The sequence below is a fragment of the Leopardus geoffroyi genome, chromosome B4, assembly GCF_018350155.1.
Source record: "Leopardus geoffroyi isolate Oge1 chromosome B4, O.geoffroyi_Oge1_pat1.0, whole genome shotgun sequence".
In the NCBI taxonomy this organism is placed as follows: Eukaryota; Metazoa; Chordata; class Mammalia; order Carnivora; family Felidae; genus Leopardus; species Leopardus geoffroyi.
This window is the reverse complement of record NC_059341.1, coordinates 23233335-23244937: the sequence shown is the minus strand read 5'-3', so window position 1 is coordinate 23244937 and position 11603 is coordinate 23233335.

The window sequence follows — 11603 nt, the reverse complement described above, 5'->3', positions numbered from 1 at the left end:
TATTTATTTTTGGGACAGAGAGAGACAGAGCATGAACGGGGGAGGGGCAGAGAGAGAGGGAGACACAGAATCGGAAACAGGCTCCAGGCTCTGAGCCATCAGCCCAGAGCCCGACGCGGGGCTCGAACTCACGGACCGCGAGATCGTGACCTGGCTGAAGTCGGACGCTTAACCGACTGCGCCACCCAGGCGCCCCCAGGCCGAGCTTTAAAGTCACTTCTCAGAACAGGAAGAGAGAGACCATAGGGATCAAAAAGACCAATCCCTATTTCAGAAGAGGAAACCGAGGCCCACAAAATGTCGCCCTCTCCACATTAGCTGGCTGGTGAGGGGCATTATGTCCCGCCGCTGGCCCACACAGCCTTTATCAAACAGATGCCTCCCTTGTGCTTTATGAGGAGGTGGGGGTGGGAGCAAGTCTGACAGTTACCTTCCTCTACTTCTTTTTCCAGCCTCTAGAAGCCGTGGGGAGCCAGGCATCTGATACTTCCTACCCCGCTTTCAGATGCTAACTAGCCTGGCCCACTCTGTCTTGGCCAAGATCCTTGGTCACAGAGTGGAGCCCGCCACCCCGATCTGAAATGCCTGGGCACAGGACTTCTCAAGACTTAAAAAAGGGTTTAAACTCCTTTCCTCTGTACCCCCCCACCCCCTCCCCAGAGAAAACATCTCCAGGATTCAGAAACCAAGGCAACCTTACTTGACTCCAGCTCCCAACCTTACCTTACAGGAATTTGTTCTGGCTCTCTGACAACCACAGCGATTCCCCCTTATCCCCCCAGGGGAGGGGGGGATCCTTCCAAGGCCCCCAGTGGATGTACCACACCACAGGTAGTACTGAACCCTATGTAGACTATGTTTCCTCCTGTACATATATACCTATGATTAATTTATAAATTAGGCACAGTAAGAGACTAACAACAATAACTAATAATAAAATACAATTGTGATATGTTATAATAAAAGTTATGTGAGTATGATCTCTCTCTCTCTCTCTCAAAATATCATACTATACTGTACTCACCCTTCTTGTGATAATGTGAGGTGATAAAATGCCTACGTGATGAGATGAAGGGAGGTGAGTGACGTAGTCATGGTGACGAAGTCAGGCAACTATTGACCTTCTGCGGATTCATCAGAAGGAGGATCATCTGCTTCCAGACCCTGCATTGACCAGGGCAACTGAAATTCCAGAAAGCGAAATTGAGGATAAAAGGGAACTTCTGCGTTCATACTCCATAGCTTAAGAAATCAGCTCCTGGCGGGGGTGATGGGGAGGAGGGCGGGGGGGGGGGGGGGGGGGGGGGGGGGGGGGGGGGGGGGGGGGGGGGGGGGAGGAGGGGGGGAGGGGGGAGACGGGCAGGGTGTCAGAACCGGTCTCTGTACCCGAGTCCAACCTCAGACCAGGCACATTATGCAAAGCAGGCACAAGATGGACAGTTTGGCAGGAGTTCAGTTACCTCGGTTCACGGGAACTCGCGCCAGCGCCTGTGCAGAGGAAGTAGTGTGTTAATTAATGGGAAATTCGTGGAAAGGAGATTCGTGCCACATTTCACATCAAAGACCCCGTCAGGAAACAGGGCTCTGAAGAGAGTCACGGTATTGGGCAGGTCGGAGGTGTTTGTGAAGGAAGAGGCGGTCCGGCCTTTCTTCTAGAGATCATACAGTATCTCCACCCCTCCTCCCCACGCTAATGAGACGCGTTCCTCTTCATTGTCTCCCACGGTAGCAGAAATGAGTCTTTGCAGAGTATTGGGTGCTCACAACCCCCTCCGCAGAGATGCCCAGCCAGCAGACCCAGTGCCTTGGGATGCTGGCCCCAAGAATGCTGAGCAGCAGCCCCGCTGCCCCTTTGGGGTGTTTCTCTTTTATCAGCACCCCGTCCATCAGCCACTCACAGAGCTGCGCCTTCTCTGTGAACCGGCAACCAGACACCCGGCCCCAATCACGCTGAATGTCAATTGCTGCTTCCTGTGTTTGTCTCTCCCACAAGATTGCATCCCCTCAGGCCATACGTAACCTCTCCTAACCTACCGTGTTGTGGGATGAGTAAACGTGGTGAATAAATGAGCAGAGGAATGAAAGACAAAGTTCCCAGGATAGGCTCCGATAAACTCAGACTGAAGTGAAAATTACCACTAGGGCAAAGTGATACTGTTCCAGAATATTTGCATTCTTAAAGCCTTTCACCAACACAGTGAAAGGAGGTAGAGGATTTTAAGCAACAGGTAATTGGGAGGAGAGGAGTTTGGGGAAAAGGCATTTCAAGGGCAGAACAAGAGGGAGACCTCAAGCGCTGGGTTACAGCTGAGAAGGCAGCACATGGTCTGTAGAGACTTGGCTAGTTATTTATTTTATTGTTTTATTCAATTTTTTTAATGTTTATTCGTTTTTGAGAGACAGAGACAGAGAGTGAGCGGGGGAGGGGCACAGAGCAAGGGAGACACAGAATCCAAAGAATATTTTATTTTTCATTTGTTTTTGAGAGAGTACAAGTGAGGGAGGGGCGGGGGGGGGGGGGGGGGCAAAGGAGCTGAAGCAGGCTTTGTGCTGAAAACAGCAAGCCCAACCAGGGGCTCAAACTTATAAACCTTGAGATCATGACCCGAGCTGAATCAGTCGCTTAACCAACTGAGCCACCCAGGCGCCTCTCACTAGCAACTTTAAACAATGTCGTTGACATTATACCCTTCCAAATCTTTAGCCGATCTAGGTTTTAAGCAGTGTTGCAGTTTATTGAGTCTTAGCAATATATATGTGTCAAATGATCACATTTTTTATAATTTAGCCTTTAATATACATTGTATTGCGTACAGAATTTGATTAGGAGAAATCCCATTATATAATTGCCCCCTACTAAGTTACCCATGTTCCTTTGGAGATGAAGGATTTCCCAGTCCAGAATCTCTCGTGCTTGCTTTGGGTGGAGTTCACGTCTGCAATCTCTGTGGTGCTACATGTCCTTCCTTCTGAACAGTGGGTTCTAAGTAAATAATGACCACACTGTGAGTGTAAAGACAGATTTGAATTCCAATCCTGTCATTCCATGTGACCCGTTGGAGGCATTTTTGAAATTTAACATTTAAATTTTAAAACCGTGAAACAAGTGAGAACCATGCGGTGTGATTGTGAGGGTTACGTGCCAAGTTTAATTCATATTTTGCTGACTTTTAATCTTTTAATGTAAAACGTATTTGTTTTAACTGATACTTGTTTTGAAACTAGGGAATGAACTCAGCAAGCAACTTAATATTGGTGGCACGATTTCATAGTTGCCTAAGTTGTACTTTTTCTATTTTATTAATTTTCATTTACTCATTACTGAACAATTATTTACCTAAAATATTATTATATCAGTTTGTAACCAAAGGGTTGAACTTCCAACTGCTAGGTAGGTAGAAATAAAATCTATTGAATAGTTGTGCATTTTTTTCTTTTTTATTCTGTAATATTTATTTTAGGCTTAAACAAACTTTTTCATTGACCAGAATATATAACAAAGTGCAAGAAAAGAGAAATTTTACTGTGTTTCTTCTTTAAAAAAAAAATGCTTATTCATTTTCTGAGAGGGAGAGACAGAATGCAAGTGGGGGAGGGGCAGAGAGAGAGGGAGACAGAATCTGAAGCAGGCTCCAGGCTCTGAGCTGTCAGCAGAGAGCCCAATGCAGGGCTCAGACTCACAGACTGTGAGATCATGACCTGAGCCGAAGTCGGATGCTCAACCGACTGAGCCACCCAGGTGCCCCTACTGTGTTTCTTTTTGGACATTCTTCATCTCTTCACAATTGTTTCTGAAAATAGTTTTATTGTACAGGGGAGGTGATTTTTTAAAATATCATCCACTCCAGATGTCAAATATGCCAGTAACACCACTGGGGAGATCTGGGGCATTAGAATCATACCATGTAAGCAGTGCCCCCACTCCAGGCCACCTCTGCCCCTAGCAGTCACCCATTAGTGACTTTCTTATTTTACTTTCTTCATAGCATTTCTCATCGTCTCATAATTTTCCCTCTACCTCTCCCCCCTCCTCCTCCTTCCCTCTCTCTCTCCTCCCCCCCCCAACTAAAATATGAGCTCATGAGAACAGAAACTGTGTCTTTCTTGTATTGTACATAGGATGTGCTTAAAGAACATTTATTGGATGAATTAATTAAACAAACTACACATAAGGCAAATTTCTATTCCAGTCTGGAAATGCTGACCTTCTTCATGATAGTTGGGAGCCAGAGCGAGTGGACCTTCCGCTGCAGGCTGGCAATGTTCCGCAACGCTGTATCCTTTAATTAAGTCGCTATTTTTGCTCAGTGGTGCTATGATAGTTGAAGTCGAGTTGCTAAGGGCAACATACCTTTGCTTTTCCATCTTCATCTACTCCCCTCAAAAAGAATACCAAAAAAGATCTTTTAAAAGGTTCAGGCTTGAAAAATCCCCAGAGGAAGAAAAATGCCCCCGAACTATATACTCTTATGTAATGCAATCATAATTATAAAACTTTCAGTTCAACAATTTGAACCATTTTTTTCAGCTGCCAGATTAACGGGTCTTAAAGGTTTTTGGTTCTTAGTCATTTTTACATTTCATGATGGGGCTCTTAGAAGAAGAAAAGAAGTTTTAAGACACGAAAACATAAAAGGATCAATTTCCAGGCACTGTGATTTGTAATCCAAGTTACTTGGGGCAGTAAGAAGGACAACATAGCTTTTCACCACGCTTGTAAGGTGAGGCTGACAGTGGGACCCTAGGTTTGGCCATCAGTTACTCCCTCTTCTGTGCCCACATTCAATCAATCTTACAGGCTGTAACTTCAAACTATTTCTCACATCTAACACTTTCTATCTATGTATTAACCAACAGCCTCTGGTTTCCCTGCCTTCAACATTGCCTCAATCCCTCAATCCATCCTTCCCAAAGCCAACCATCAGACTGTACCCCTCACTGCATAAAATGTCCCAGTGACTTTTCTTTGCCTGGAAAAGAGGGTTCAAATTCTTTAATGAACTACCTTCTCCAGGATAGCACCACCTCTTTTTTGTCCCTCATCTGCACTTAATAATCTAATAACCCCCACTCATATAGTTCTCCCAACACCCCATGAGGCTTCTCACATGAGCTCTGTGTCTGTGTAGAGGCCAGGCATGATGCCTTTACCCAAACCTCTATACTGTGGTTGATTCCTACTCACTTTGTAAGCCTGAATTAAGCGTCACCTCCTCCAGGAAGCCTTCTTGGAAACACTCTTCCACCCAATCAGAATCAGATCCTTCCCTTCTGTGTTCCCAAAGACCCCTCTCTCTTTCTTTGTATAATGTCAAATTGTAATTATGTGCATATGGATCCATTAACCTTATGAGATTGTGGAATTTCTGAGGTCAGAGACTGTAGCTTATTCAATGACAAAACAGTCTTTTCAACCTAAGGATATATTCTTAGAAAGGTCTAAAAGTAAAATTTCGCTTTATTATACATTTGAAGAACGGCTTTTTATGTAAAAACAAAGTCATGAACATGAGATCGCCCTGGCCACTACAGGAAAAGTGTACCCAACAGCTGGTTCAGCCCCTTCTTGCTGGGCTTTCTCAAGTCCCATGAAGGGACTCAGTACCCCAGTTTGGGCACGGAGGATGTTATCTTCCAAGACTGCTTACTCAGCACCTCTCATGGGTGCTAAACTAACTTACTATTACCGGGTCTGGTTGCCCCTCAGTTCAGAGCAGAAATGGAGACACAATGAGCTGAAACAGGACGTGCTTGCTTTAGAATTTACTGAAATCTTATTTGTGATATGTAAGCTTCTAGGGACATCTAACTAGTTCCCTGAAGTTGAGTCTGTGTTTCTGGGGAAGCTTTCTCAACCTGCACGTATCCCAGGTCTCCCTTCAGTCCCATTAGCTGCGAGGCCCCCACCTGCACATTTACTTGACTCTGACAGGCTCTTAGAGGTAAGAACTTACATCTTGACAAGGCTTCCCATTTATTCTGTGATGTCATCAGCCTCATGCTGCTAAACACAATGCCCTCGGACGGCTGTCAGACTATCCCTCCACTTATGAAGTGCTAGGGTCAAAGCAGTGGCAACAAGGCACTTGTGGGACTGGACGCCTCACTTGTCGTCTTATCACAGTTCAGCCCCAGCGTTTCTGTAGTGTTTCCCTAAGACAACCAGAAGAAGTAGGAAGAAGGAGCATCATGGTTCATTGGAAAGGACATAATCAGAAGCAGGAAGAACAAAATGTAGAGAATTCCAGGGAAATGAATACCGATGGGTCTTCTGAGATTGCGTGATCCAAAAGAGGGTTCTTCCTGGCCGGGACCGCGCAAAGAATATGCTCCTGTAGTCACCAAACTTGCAACCTTGTGGTAAGAGCAAAATTCCAACCTCCAGTGAAGGTCCTCAGAGGTTGAGGGAAAAAATAATGGAATAATGATAGCAACTGCCCCCTGTACTCCTTTTATAAAATTGGAATTAGAAGGAGATTTTGCAAACGTTGTGATAGAACAAGCCTACCGTAGGCAGGCATTGTCCTCCTAACGCTTCCATGTGCCTCTAAATGTCCAGCAACTCAGCTACCAAGATAATCTAGAAATTTCTCAGACCACTTGTAAAAACAAAACAAAAAACAAACAAAAACCACGAAAGAAAAGCACTTTTATTTGTTAGTCGTTCATGTATTTGACAAAAATCAAAAATTTATTGAGTTCCCTCCATACACCAAGCATCTGGCTATATCATAAACTAAGAGACTATGTCCCTTTTGTTCACTTAGTATAGTACCTGGCATATTGTAGGTGCTCGTTGTCCAAACAAATGTCAATGAAGATCAATTTCTAGCTTGACAGCACGAAGAGCTCTTGCAGACCTATTATTTCCCAAGGAAATCAGTGAACATTATTTTTGAAACAGCCATTGAAAGCCCTAAGTTCTCGAGGACATACAGTAAATCAAGAAATATCTATATAACAGAATCTATGAAAATTTAGTTAAAAAAAAAAGGGAGTAAGTGGTATTTGAGCCAGAGCCACTTCCTTCTACCCCCTCCCCAGTTCAGCGAGGCAAAGACCCCACTCCAGACTGGTGGAGCCAAGGACACAGGTCTTCCTTTCTCCCAGCTCCCAGTTGGAGGGCTTTCTTCCCGGGAGGAGCAGGACATCAGCATTCTGCCTCAACTCCCCAGTGCTGAGGCCAGGTTGTGGGCAAATGCAGTAGAGAGGCGGGGGTTCCCTTGAGGCCCCACTTGTGGAAGATAAGTTTTACCTTGAGCTCCATGATAAGAGAGCCAAGAAGACCTCAGGCTATATCTCTTCATCCAGTGCTCGACTCCTAAAGTAAGGGTGTCGCTCGAAGAAAAGGGTGTCGTGGTTCCCCATCCCAGTTCCAGAACCCCAGCTCAGAAATTCTGAGGGGGGAAGAAACAGACCAAAAACCAGATAGCTTCTAATCTCCCCAAAGAAATTGGCTTCATTTGCAACCAAAGTGCAGAGAAATTCAAGCCTAGGGAGCTCTTGGTAACAGTGGATGGGATGATGGGGGTGTTTGGGAGGAGCTTTGTGGATTTGGTGAAGAGAGAGGTTCAACTGTAGGCTGGCTAATTTTCAGAAGAAAGAGCACTGAGGAAGGACATGGCTGGGCGGACTCCTCCTGGGGTCAGAACATGTATCAAACAGTGACCTCAGGAACTTGTCCTTCAAGAGAACCTGAGTGTGATTGGATGTGTCCATAGAGCAATTTACATCTCTAGGGTATTGTGGAAAACAATAGAGCAATTAATCAGCCAGCAATAGTAGACTCTAATAGCGGGGAGTGGTCAGGGAAAGAGAAGACCAAAGCTCTACCCAAACCACCGCCATCCCAGAGGGACTGTGGGTGGACCCCAAAGTGTGCCTCCCTCAGGAGCCACCTCCGAGACCTAACCCCGTGGGGGTGGGGGCGGAGGCCCTGAAACTTCACGAAAATGATCCCCGGCCCATCACTCAAGCTAAACAAGCAAATAACTATCACAACACCTGGGGCGAGAGAGGAGGGAAGTTACCAGAGTTGCTGCAATATGTTCAGTTCCCAAGAAAAAATTACCAGACATGCAAAGAAATGAAAGTATGACCCATATACTGGGCAGGCAACAGAAACAGCCTGTGAAAGCAAACAGATGGTAGAATTCTCAGAAAAAGACTTCAAAGTAGCTGTTATAAATCTGTCCAAAAAACGAAAGGAAGCCATGATTAAAGAAGCAAAGGGATGATGATCATGGCACATCAAATAGAGAATATCAATAAAGAGATAGACATAAACTAATATGTGAGTGAATGAATGAATGAACTGGTAAATAAAAGATGATAGACTTTTAGCAGCAGGACCACCCCCCTAACGTTTGCAGAGACCAGAATAAGAGTAAAATTGGAGGCCTGTCTCCCATATGTCTAAATATTTAAAAGTTATAACTCAAACTAACAGACTGTTAAATAAATTATGTTTTAGCCTCATACTTTGAAAAATACACTTTCATACTGACTTAGATACTTGAGGTGTGATTACAAACAACGCAGACCACCACATTCAAGCTCTTGTCCCCCAAGTTTCCTCTGAGAGCTGCTTTTGGCCACTGGGGGCACCTCTGTCTTTGGACCCAGGGAGGAGGCCCGTGCAAGCCCTGGAGGTGGACCCCGAGCCTTGGAGCAGGGAGCCTCTGGACCCCAGTTGCCCCAGAGCATAGTCCATAGTCTCAAGTCCAAGCAGGCATCAGAATCACCAGCAGGGCTGCTAAAACACCGATCGCTGGTCCTGTGCCTCAGAGTTTCTGATTCAGTGGTTCTGATCGGGGTCCAAGAATTTACATTTCTAACAAATTCCTAGGTGATGTGATGCTGCTGCTTGGGGAACCACATTCTGAGAACCGCTAGTCCAGAAAGGCTCTAGCGGGTATCGCTTACAACCCTTTGGAGAGAGCCCTTTGGTAGAGAGTCAGAGCAGACTTTTAAGCACAGGGCCTAGGACAGGGCCCTCTTGTCCAGTGCAACTTGGCCACAGCAGAATGTATAGCAGGTGGCCTGAGAGATCACAGGGGATCATGCCTAATGGGGTGCTGCACCTCTGAATGCAGCCGTTCTTCAACACTGGGGTCCAGTCATTCTATCAGAGACACATACTCGCCAGCAACAGACCAGCCCCTTTATTGAAACCAAGTCCAAGTGCCAGGGGGCACAAGGATGCTGTCATTCCCCCTATCACCAGTCATGGGCTGACACAGCAGCAGGGTCAACTGAGGTTCCAGTGAGAACAGGGATTACTTTGTTCGTCCTGAGAAATGCTAACTAAATCATTTGAGCACAAAACCTTTTTCTGGAGTATCATCTATTAACATCATGTGCAAGTATTTTGGGAACAGTAGCACTGCCCTGTTCTAACAGGAGATTCGGCCACCTCCCTCAGCAAACTTTTGAAAAGGTAACCGAGCAATCAGATAAAAGATTTATTTGTTTATTTTTGCTTTCTCTAACCCAAACTTCAGAATTGTCAGATGGCTGTGAAACAGGGGAGGAACAAAACTGAAAACAAAATGACTTGCTTAAACCACAGCGTCCTAAAGAGGCAGAGGAATCGTTCTGTAGGCATTCGGAAAACTCGGCACTGGCTAACTGCACTTTTGTCCAACAAAACGATTTGATAAGAAAAGCTGCACTCTGCTTGGGCACACCAAACAAGCAGTAGGCTAATTTATTTAAAAAAAAAAAAAAAAAGGTCATGCATTCTTTCCACAAAATTGCCATGACTAAGGTCTGAAAACATCACGTCACGAATGAGCTGTAGAAATAACACGGTCAGCCCTACCTCACCCACAAAACACTTTCACATCTTGAACTTCTTTTCCTTTCCCATTCATCAGGAGGTCACCACGAGCCTTTGCATTTTCCAGAGCAAGAGCCAGCACACCGAGGAAGTGACTTTCACAAGGCCACACCGTGTGTCCTTGCTTGGCAACACCCCCATCTCTCCAGGGTTTCTGGGGGAGCCACGGAGGGGATGTGTGCTGGAAGATGAAGGGTTAATGTGCGGTTTGCCTCCTGAAATAAAACCCCCTGAATTTGCTCAAGGACATCCTTTAAATTCCTTTCCTCCAGCACTTTGTTTGCAAGCCCATAAATAGCTCCTCTTCAAACACAGACTGAAAGCCCAACCTAATAAAAGAGGTAAAACTGTTTCTGGGCTGAAGTCCTTATTGTATTTGCACAGGTCAGAGCTATAGTGTTCACTCTGATCTCAGTTTAAATAAATGGCAAAGAATTTGAGTGCTGCAGTCTCATTCTTGAGATTCCCGTGAAATGGGGACGTTATTCTGTACCCACTGCAACTGCACTGTAGGGACCAGAAGGCTGCCTGTTCTTTCTTCAAGGAGTACAGGTCGGGATGCTCAGAGGCCCTGGTCCTAACAGCAGGGGAACGTGTAGGGGGGCGCGGGAGCCAGAAATCAGAAAAAGGAAGTGCTTCCTGCTTTGTTGCTGAAACTTGCCCTAGGGGGTTAACAAACAGGGATGGTGGTGGACAGCAGAGAAAAGGAATCTTCCCATAGGTTGCTCTCCACGAAGAGGCTAAATACTGTTTTTTCATGTTGAATTATAACTGGAAGAGCTGTTCATATCTCATCTAATTCAATCCTCTAATTTTACCAACAGGAAATTCTAGACCCAGAGATTTCAAGCTGTTTGCCTTAGGTAGGTAGGCAGGTAAGTAGGTAAGTAGGTAGGAGGTAGGTAGGAGTTAACTAGGTGGCTAAGAAGTAGATAGGTAGGTAAGTAGAAAGGTAAGTAAAAGCCAGGTAGGTAGGTAGGTACAAAGTAGGTAGGTGGGTGCCAGGAGTAAGGAAGATCTCCTCGTCTGGCTGTAGCAGGACTTCTTTATAAGCACAAGAAGTGATTAATAAAGGACTTAGTTCTTGTATGGAAGCTCCTTGATTCATTCTTGAAATAGCAATGTGGCTATCTGAAGTGATTGGCTAAGCTGTGAAAAAAGAATACCAGAGAGGCTTTGGACAGAGCCCTAAATAAGTGTCTTGCCAACAACTCTTGTAATATCCTCTTCCGTTTTTCTCATTGTCCTTAAAATTTTACATTTACAAAAAGCCAAAGAAAAGGGATTTGATGACTTTTTCCAATACTTTATATAAGTCTTCTCAGGTTCTCAGCTGTTTCATCCTATACTCTGTTTATATTAGCAACACCTTTTGCCCATGACACAGCATAAAGTGAATCTGGACATAACAAGTCACTAACGCTGGTGAAAAAGAAACACAACTCAGTAGATTACTGAATTAATGAAAAGAAAAAAACAAGCTGGGATATTGCCCTGAAGGAAAAAACATCCCCTGATGTCTTGTCTTGTGGCAGCAGTAGACACAGATGGCCTGTTAGAGACAAAAACTTCTATGGAGTAGGAAGAGTCTCCTTCAGAAACACAGCTTCCATTGTTTCGGGAGGGCATTTAAGGACACCAGTTCTTGGCTTCTGGACCTTGTGGGGCAGAATTAGCCTGTTTGTCTGGCGTGTTCTCCACTAGAGGGAGTGAGGGTCCTTCTGTGGATATATCTATGGGGAAGAACTTGCAAAAACCCACA